The sequence below is a fragment of the Haplochromis burtoni genome, unplaced genomic scaffold (genome assembly GCF_018398535.1).
Source record: "Haplochromis burtoni strain Fernald_Lab_line unplaced genomic scaffold, NCSU_Asbu1 Contig_71, whole genome shotgun sequence".
In the NCBI taxonomy this organism is placed as follows: Eukaryota; Metazoa; Chordata; class Actinopteri; order Cichliformes; family Cichlidae; genus Haplochromis; species Haplochromis burtoni.
In genome coordinates, this window is record NW_024582432.1 from 1,484,360 (window position 1) to 1,493,310 (window position 8,951).

Consider the following 8,951-nt stretch of genomic DNA (forward strand, 5'->3'; position numbering starts at 1 on the left):
CCCCTCCCTCTCCCCTCCAGAGAGGAGTTAAACAGTTGATGGCGTGTGGGACAAAGGAGTTTTTAAGTCTGTTAGTTCTTGTCTTGGGGAGAAGCAACCTGTCACTGAACAGACTCTTCTGGTTGTTAATGGCCGTGTGCAGAGGATGCCCAGCATTGTTCATAATGTCCAGCAGTTTCTTTAGTGTCCTTTTCTCTGCCACTGTCACCAGAGTGTCCAGCTTCATGCCGACCACAGAGCTAGCCTCCTGATCAGTTTCTCCAGCCTGGATGAGTCCTTCTTTGCTGTGCTGCTCCCCCAGCACACCACAGCATAGAAAAGTACTCCAGCAACCACCGACTGGTAAAACATCCTCAGGAGCTTCCTGCAGATGTTAAAAGACCTCAGCCTCCTGAGGAAGTACAGTCGGCTTTGGGCTTTTTTATACAGGTGCTCTGTGTTGCATGACCAGTCCAGTTTATTGTCCACCCACAGCCCGAGGTACTTGTACTTGTTGACCACCTCCACCTCCTCCCCCTCTATCTGAACCGGCAGTGGACCTTCTCTGGACCTCCCAGAGAAGGAGAGAGGAGAGAGAGGAGGAGCCGGTTGCAGAGAGGCAGCAGCACTGAAGATTTTGTCCCTGAAAGACTGTATTTTGGTGTGAGGGATGAAAAGCAAGCCTTTGTCTGCAAGTCTGGGATGGGGTGTAGGTTTAAAGAGAAGAACAGATAGCAAGCTGAAAGATTTTATAGATGTGGGACTTCATTATGCGTTATTGGAAGCAGAGAAGGTGGGGGTGATGGGTTGCCAGGACTTAGTGTGGCTATGAATTCTGACAGCTGAGTTCTGAACATAGTTCAGCACATCCAAGGCTTTGATAGTGAGACCAAATAGGAATGCATTTATAGAGGTCAAAGTAGGAGGTGATGAGGGCATACAGGGTGTCCACTGCCGAGTCTGAGGGCACTGGCTAGAATATGTGATGAGAATGAGAGGATGAACAAGTGTTGCAGATGGGAAATTTTCATGCAAATGATGAAAAGAAGAGGCCCCAGCAGAGATCCTTGAGGGACTTCTTGTTTGACTGGAGCAGAGGAAGACCACGAGTCTCAGCAGGTGACAGTGTGTCCTGCCACTAAGGCAAGACTAAGACTGAAAGGACGCTACACCAGTGAGACCAACTTAGTTAGATAAACCCTCAGGAATGATGGAATGAGTGACAAAAGCTGCTGAAAGGTACAAGAGAACAAAAATGCTGACGTGGGAAGAGTCCGCAGCAATGAGGAGGTCATTTGTGCTCTTGATAAGAACATTCCAGTTTCTGTGATGTAGTCCGGGCACAAGACAAAGGATGAAACCATAGAGTCAAATCATTGAGACAGCACACTACTGTAATACGCCACTTTGCGGTTGGGAGTGTCAGAGGTCAAGTAAATCCCAGTGATGCTGGCTAGATCTGATGTATTAACAGACTTGATGTTCCTGTATGTGATGTATACCTGACACTGCCTGGGAAAGGAGGACAGAAGCAGAGAAAAGAATGATGTGGTAATCAGAGACAGCGATTTTAATACACTGTGGGCCAGTGGGGGTTGTACCAGTGGAAAACACTAAGTCTGGTGCATAACCTTTGACATGAGTGGGGTCTTTTACATGCTGTAGCAGTCTAAGAGTGACATAAATTCTGCAGGACAGGGGCTGTTATAAGCATGGACATTGACGTCCCCAAGGAGGTAACGAAGATAAGCAGCTCAGGCAGCCCAAAACTGAAGACAGTGTAAGCTTCTGGCAGGTGCTAAACCAGAATCACCTACACCTGCATAAAACCAGCCAATGTAAAAAAAAAAAAACACTTTCAAAAGAGGTGACAGAAGGTACAGACAGCTCTTAAACCACAATGTCAGGATGATATGTAACAGCAAGCTCACCACCACAGAAGTGTCCAAGCCACACTAAGTCCTAAAATTTTGCCATATCTAAGTAAAGAACTTAAAATTAATATTCCTGCCAGTGATGTCATGTATAAGTAATGCTTTGTTAACGATTGTATGGTAGTGAAACACGTGGAATTAACAATACCGCCAACACATACCAGTGGCCTCAGGATGCCGGGCAACAATGTGGTTTGTTGTGATGACGCCAGTGCCTGTCATAGAGAAGAGCTGGGGTGGGATGCAGTGTAAACAAACCTCCGTTGGGAACCCCAGTGTACATAACAGTGCAGATGTAGAAGTTGGAGTGACACTGAGTTATTCAGGAGTAAGGTGACAGCAAAGACTCAGATGTTCAGATTTTGAATATTTTAATGGTTTTATGTTGGTAAAGCATGAAAACTGGCAGGTAGTGACTTGGACCACCTTAAACATGCTGTTGAAGGTAATGCAGAGTATCCAAAGGTGACCCGCAGTCAAACTGTTATCAGAGAGCTGATACACTTTGAAGCAGTAATGCATCACAGTTAGTTCACAAGAGCACGGTATGACATGAGTATGCAGGAGCAAATGAGTAGTGTATCAGCAAAAGGAATAATTTTTATAGTCAAATTTGCAGAAAAATATTTTAAGCATAAATCCAAAAATGAGATTTCCTCACTTTAAACTTTAAATGGGTATTTTCTCTGTTTTGCTTTTGCAGGGCAGTATACACAGTTCAACTGCATAAACACATTACCATTTGATGGATTGAGAATTGTTATCAGTTCTGATGGAGGCCCCACTTTAGTCATTACCACAGGGACATTGGTAGAAGCTTTGCTGGACTCATGGGACTCTGAGGATAGATGGATAGACTGGTAGTTGTGATCTCCTCTGCTCAGCTGAAATAGGCAAACAGCTCTGGTCTCTGTGGGAGTATTAGAGTATGTAGATGATAGCAAGGCTGCTTTGGAGAAGCTTAGATGAGCCTTGGCAGAAAAAAACAACAGCACTTAAAAAAATAGCAATACACAAAGCCATTACAGCATAGATATTTCTAAATATACAGTCTATTAAATGAAGCTTTTATGTCTAAGACAATGCTTCCATTAGAATTCAATGATGTTTACTCTTTCACTCAACAGAGAAGAAGACAGATATTGGCAGACTGGGATTTTTGCCACTAGCAAAATTTCTCTGGGGCTTTGGGGGCAGGAATAATATTGGTTGATGTAAATTATAAATCCAGTTTTATTTGTTAGTCCCAAATCAAGGCCAAGGTAATGCCATCCAGAGTAAGAATCTGGTTAGATACCATATTTCTAAGCTTTTCAGGGCCGAGTACAATAACCTCAGTTTGATCTGAATTAAGAAGCAGAAAGTTAGCAGCCATCCAGGTCTTTATGTCTTTAAGACATTCCTGCAGTTTAACTAATTGGTGTGTGTTATCTGGCTTCATGGACAGATAGAGCTGGGTGTCATCAGCATAGCAGTGAAAATGTATGCTATGTCTTCTAATGATGCTGCCTAAGGGAAGCATGTATAATGTAAACAGAATTGGTCCTAGCACTGAACCCTGTGGAACTCCATAATTAACCTCAGTGTGTGAAGAGGACTCTCCATTTACATGCACAAATTGGAGTCTATTAGATAGATATGATACAAACCACTGCAGTGCAGTACCTGTAATACCTACAGCATGTTCTAATCGCTCTAATAGGATATTATGGTCGACAGTATCGAATGCTGCACTGAGGTCTAGCAGGACAAGCACAGAGATGAGTCCACTGTCAGAGGCCATAAGAAGATCATTTGTAACCTTCACTAAAGCTGTTTCTGTGCTGTGATGAGCTCTGAAACCTGACTGAAACTCTTCAAATAAACCATTCCTCTGCAGATGATCTGTTAGCTGTTTGACAACTACTCTTTCAAGGATGTTTGATATGAAAGGAAGGTTGGAGATTGGCCTATAATTAGCTAAGACTGCTGGGTCTAGAGATGCTTTTTGAGTAAAGGTTTAACTACAGCCAGCTTGAAGGCCTGTGGTACATAGCCGATCATTAGAGATAGGTTGATCATATTTAAGATCGAAGCATTAATTAATGGCAGGACTTCTTTGAGCAGTTTTGTAGGAATGGGGTCTAAAAGACACGTTGATGGTTTGGAGGAAGTAATTATTGAAGTTAACTCAGAAAGATCAATTGGAGAAAAAGAGTCTAACTTAACATCAATGGTACTAAGAGTAGCTGTAGATAATATTACATTTGTGGGATGATTATTGGTAATTTTTTCTCTAATGTTATTCGTGAAGAAGTTCATGAAGTCATTACTAGTTAATGTTAAAGGGATGGTTGGCTCAACAGAGCTCTGACCGTTTGTCAGCCTGGCTACAGAGCTGAAGAGAAACCTGGGGTTGTTCTTATTTTCTTCAATCAGTGATGAATAGTAAGATGTTCTGGCTTTGTGGAGGGCTTTCTTATAAAGCAGCAAACTATTTCTCCAGGCTAAATGATGATCCTCTAATTTGTGACACGCCATTTCCTCTCCAGACTTACGAGTCATCTGCTTTAGGCTACGTGTTTGAGAATTATACCACGGAGTCAGGTACTTCTGATTTGAGACCTTAGTTTTCACAGGAGCTACAGTATCCAGAGTCGTACGTAGTGAGGAGGTGAAATTATTAACAAGATAATTGACCTCTGTTGGGGTAGCGTTCAGATAGCTGCTCTGCTCTGTGTTGGTACAGGGCATTGAAGATGATAACAGTGGGTGGATTATATTCTTAAACTTAGTTACAGCGCTTTCAGAAAGACATCTACTTTGATAAAGTCTACTCTCCACCGCTGTGTAATCAATTATTGTAAATGTAAATGTTATCAGGAAATGATCAGACAGGAGAGGGTTTTCAGGAAACACTGTTAAATGTTCAGTTTCTATGCCATATGTTAAAACAAGATCTAGAGTGTGATTAAAGTGGTGGGTGGGTTCTTTTACATTTTGAGAGAAAGCCAATTGAGTCTAATAACAGATTAAATGCCATGTTGAGGCTGTCATTCTTAGCATCTACATGGATGTTAAAATCACCCACAATAATTATTTTATCTGAGCTCAGAACTAAATCTAGATAAAAGTCTGAGAAATCAGACAGAAACTCTGTGTAAGGCCCAGGTGGACGATAGATGATAACAAGTAAGACTGGTTTCTGAGTTTCACAGCTGGGGTGGACGAGGCTGAAGCATCAGGCTTTCAAATGAATTAAAAGTCTGTCTTGGTCTTTCATTAATTAATAGGCTGGTGTGAAAAATTGCTGCCACACCGCCCCCTCGGCCTGTGCTTCGAGATTTCTGGTAGTTAGAATGACTCGGGGGTGTTGATTCATTTAAACTAACATAATCATCCTGCTGCAACCAGGTTTCTGTAAGGCAGAGTAAATCAATTTGTTGATCAATTATTAAGTCATGTACTAACAGAGACTTGGAGGAGAGAGACCTAATATTTAATAATCCACATTTCACTGTTTTACTCTTTGGTTCAGATGTGGATACTGTATTGTTCTTTCTTTGTAATTGTTTATGTTTAAGTTGTTTGTTGCTGGTTTTTAGTTTGTTTTTTGTCTTTTTGGAAGCTGACACAGTCTCTATGGAGATGGGTTTTTGGGGGGGTAGCAGGAGGAGAGAAGCTGCAGAGAGGCGTGTAAGACTGCAACTCTGCTTCCTGGTCCCAACTCTGGATAGTCATATTTTGGGGGTTTAATAAATTTGTCCATATTTCTAGAAATGAGAGCTGCTCCATCCAAAGTGGACAACAACAGTTGCCTCAAGGCACTTAGTTTTGTAAGGTAAAGACCCTACAATAACACAGTAAAACCTCATCAGACGACCAACTTTGAGCAAGCACTTGGGGACTGTGGGAAGGAAAAACTCTCTTTTAACATGAAGAAACCTCTGGCATACCGAGGGTAAGGGAGGGGCAGCATCTGCTGCGACTGCTTGGAGGGGAGGGACCAGTCCACTCACCTAGAAGATGATAGAGAACATACAAACAGACATACACTACGGTTATTATACTATGATTCTATAAACCTTACCCTGACAGTAATAATAAACAATCCCCCTCCCCCCGCCAATCATTTAAATAGTTGGAATTTAAATTCAAATTTAAAAAATTGTAAACAAAGTGTGGTGTGGAGTGAATATTACATTGAGAGCAGCTGTGGTCCATATATATTTACGGTGTGGTGTCCTCAATAACCTTCTGTCACTGTAGATATTCCTTGATAAAGACAATAGTCTTGTCATCCCAAGAGTCATGCTGTGTGTGTTAGTCTGTTTATTGTGTAAACACAATACAAAGTGATTGTGTGGGCCCATTAGGTAAAAGCGACATATGTCAGAGCTCAGACACATGGGCTTCTTTCTCTGTGGGAATACAGACAATACACAGCTGGCAATCACAGGACACACAATACCACTCAGATATGTGCGGACAGCATGAGGAAAAGATATGTAAAGCTGGCCTACATGCTTAATCTGGTTGCAAGATGATTATTTTCACTGTATAATTAGGAGTAATAGGATGTTGTGTAGAACTGTTTTTTTTTTTTAGATACAACAGAAAATAATTTTGTGCTGTTTAGATTCACCATATCCGGCAGAAATACAAATATTCTTAACAACCTCTATTTAGAAAAAATGTGTTTTGATAGATATTTTTGCATTTGTGTAGAAGATGAAGCAGCAGAAGATATAAAGACTATAAACCAGCATGTACGTTAAACTTTTCCGGTGAAGATGACTTTTTACCATTTATTTTTAAATGGAGTTTAAAGTTTATAGCTTTTCTCTTTTGCAACTTGCAGCTTTTTCTGAATTCAATCAAACTTTGGGAATGCAGACTCACAAATGGATCTAAAATTGATTGTGTTATTGTTTATGCCTCTATGTACTTTCAATCAACATTTTGGTATTGAAAAATAAACGCACATTTTGTCATGGTCCTGGGTCAGTGACCCAGTGTTTTGAATTTATTAATAGGCTTTTATTTCATAATTTAGTCTCTAGGTTGTGTTTCTGTGCTCCTCCTATGTTCCATGTTTCCTGTGTGTCCTCAGTCAGTGTCGAGTCTGTGTCCTTGTAGATGTCTTTGGTGTTTTCTTTTTTTACATTGATAGCCTCGTTTTGAGTTTTGCTGTCTGATTAGTCCCAGCTGTGTTTCCACCTGTTCTCCATCCTCTCCTTATCCTGCTTGTGTATTTTAGTCTTCAGTCTTCTCATTTGTTGTTGTGTCATACCAACACTGCATGTACTGTGTGTTTCCTCTATGCTCTTCGTCACTCTTGCTTCTAGTTTATAGTTTATGGTTTCTCAGTGTCTTAGTTCCTCGTCTTTAGTTTCTAGTTCTCTGGTTTTCGATTTTCGTTTACTGTGTATTTTTTGCTACAGCACAATAAAGTTCAACCTTCTCTTTCCGTAAGTTCTGCTTTTGGGTCCTTCATCCTGCCTGCTATAGCACCAAATCGTGACACATTCCATGCAATAAATTGTTTGTAGATAATGTCACCTTTATAGAGTATCATGTGTAAAATTATACCCATCAACAAACACATTTTTAACAAGCTTAGAACTTGACAATTACTTGAAAGCTAGCTAACTTTACATTTACTTTACATTGAATGGCATATAAGAAGATTAAATCAACCTTATTGAGCATATGGCTGAGTGCAGGGAGAGCAGGCAGACTAGCACCGAAATGTTCTGGTAAAGTTAGCAGCTAGCAACAGTGTTTTACCAGGTAACCAATGTTTTTAAACTCACCTTTAACACTAGAACCAGTGTCATTTTTATCCCTTGGCATTTTAAAAACCACGTAACTCTGTTTAATTAAATGTAGTGCTGTCAGCATTAATCTCGTTAAAATGACGTTAAAGCCATAACCGCATTAATGCGGCAAATCTCTGTTAGCGAGTTAGCGCGTGTTGCCCCAATGCGTTAGCGCTGTTAGCTCCTTAACGTGTTGGCGCCGTGCAGCCCCATGCATGGGGTGATTCGCGCTAACACGCTAACGGAGATTTGCCACGTTAATGAGGTTATGGCGTTAACATCATTTTAACGAGATTAACGCTGACAGCACTAATTAAAACCCATGATCTCATATTTCATGATGTTTTCTAAAATTAGTTTATTTATCATAGAGTGAATTTTGGGGTGAGTTGGCAAAAAAAAATTAATTACGACAAATATCTAAAACTGCTGAGGACGTCATTTTTTGTAAAACAACATTTGCCCATGCTTGGTTGCCTAGCAACAGTCATTGTTTATACATATTTAGATATTAAGAATACCATAACATCAGCCAGATGTGACTGATAGATAAATATATACAGGGCTGTAATTAGATCAAAGATGAGCAATTACTGCAGGGCTGAATGGGTTGCAGATGGGAGCTGGAGCTGGGTCAGAGTGTGTGATTGAACTCATGGAGAACCTGGCTGTGTGGAGCAGTGGGAGAGTTGTAGCTGAACTGAGCAGAGGAGAGAGTTTTAATTTGAGCGGACACTCAGTAAAATCAGAAAGCAGAGCAGCCAAATCAGAAAGGTTTTGCAGGCAGCATGGATGATGTCATAAACGTTTGATTTTCTAACCCTACTTAATTTAGCAAAATGTGATTCTTATTTTGCCAGCTGTGTGGTCAGTTCAGCCTATTTCACAGTTAGCCCTTTGTTTTTAATACCTTCTTTATTTTAGCGTAACTATCTTCTTTCATCCATAATTGGTTCTTTTCTTATATTTATAATGTACGCATAATTTATAAATGCAAATTTAACTTCTCTGACACAGTCTTACTTCTACTAAAGACTAAAGTTACGTTGAAACCAAGCACACGATTGTTTTTCTTGTGACATTACCAATAAGTTTGATGTGTCACATGGCCCTCTTCCTATTGAAAAAACAAAAGTTGTATCCCAGATAGCCGACTTCTAAATGGCCACCGTGGTCACCACTCATCTTGAGGAGTTTGCCCCCTCACATATACTAATGTGCCACAAACAGGACTTTA

The 8,951-nt window shown here is 40.6% G+C and overlaps 1 long non-coding RNA gene across 1 annotated transcript in view; it reads right to left on the reverse strand.

The window, feature by feature from the left end:
• Positions 1-541: 541 nt before the first annotated feature.
• Positions 542-8,951, reverse strand: part of LOC102296980 — a 13,368-nt gene continuing 4,958 nt past the window's right edge. Inside the window, exons 2-3 of the long non-coding RNA XR_006054502.1 lie at positions 5,849-5,911; positions 542-2,884 (exon numbers count right to left, since the gene is read on the reverse strand). This is a non-coding gene — a long non-coding RNA (uncharacterized LOC102296980). The remainder of the gene's footprint in view (positions 2,885-5,848; positions 5,912-8,951) is intronic.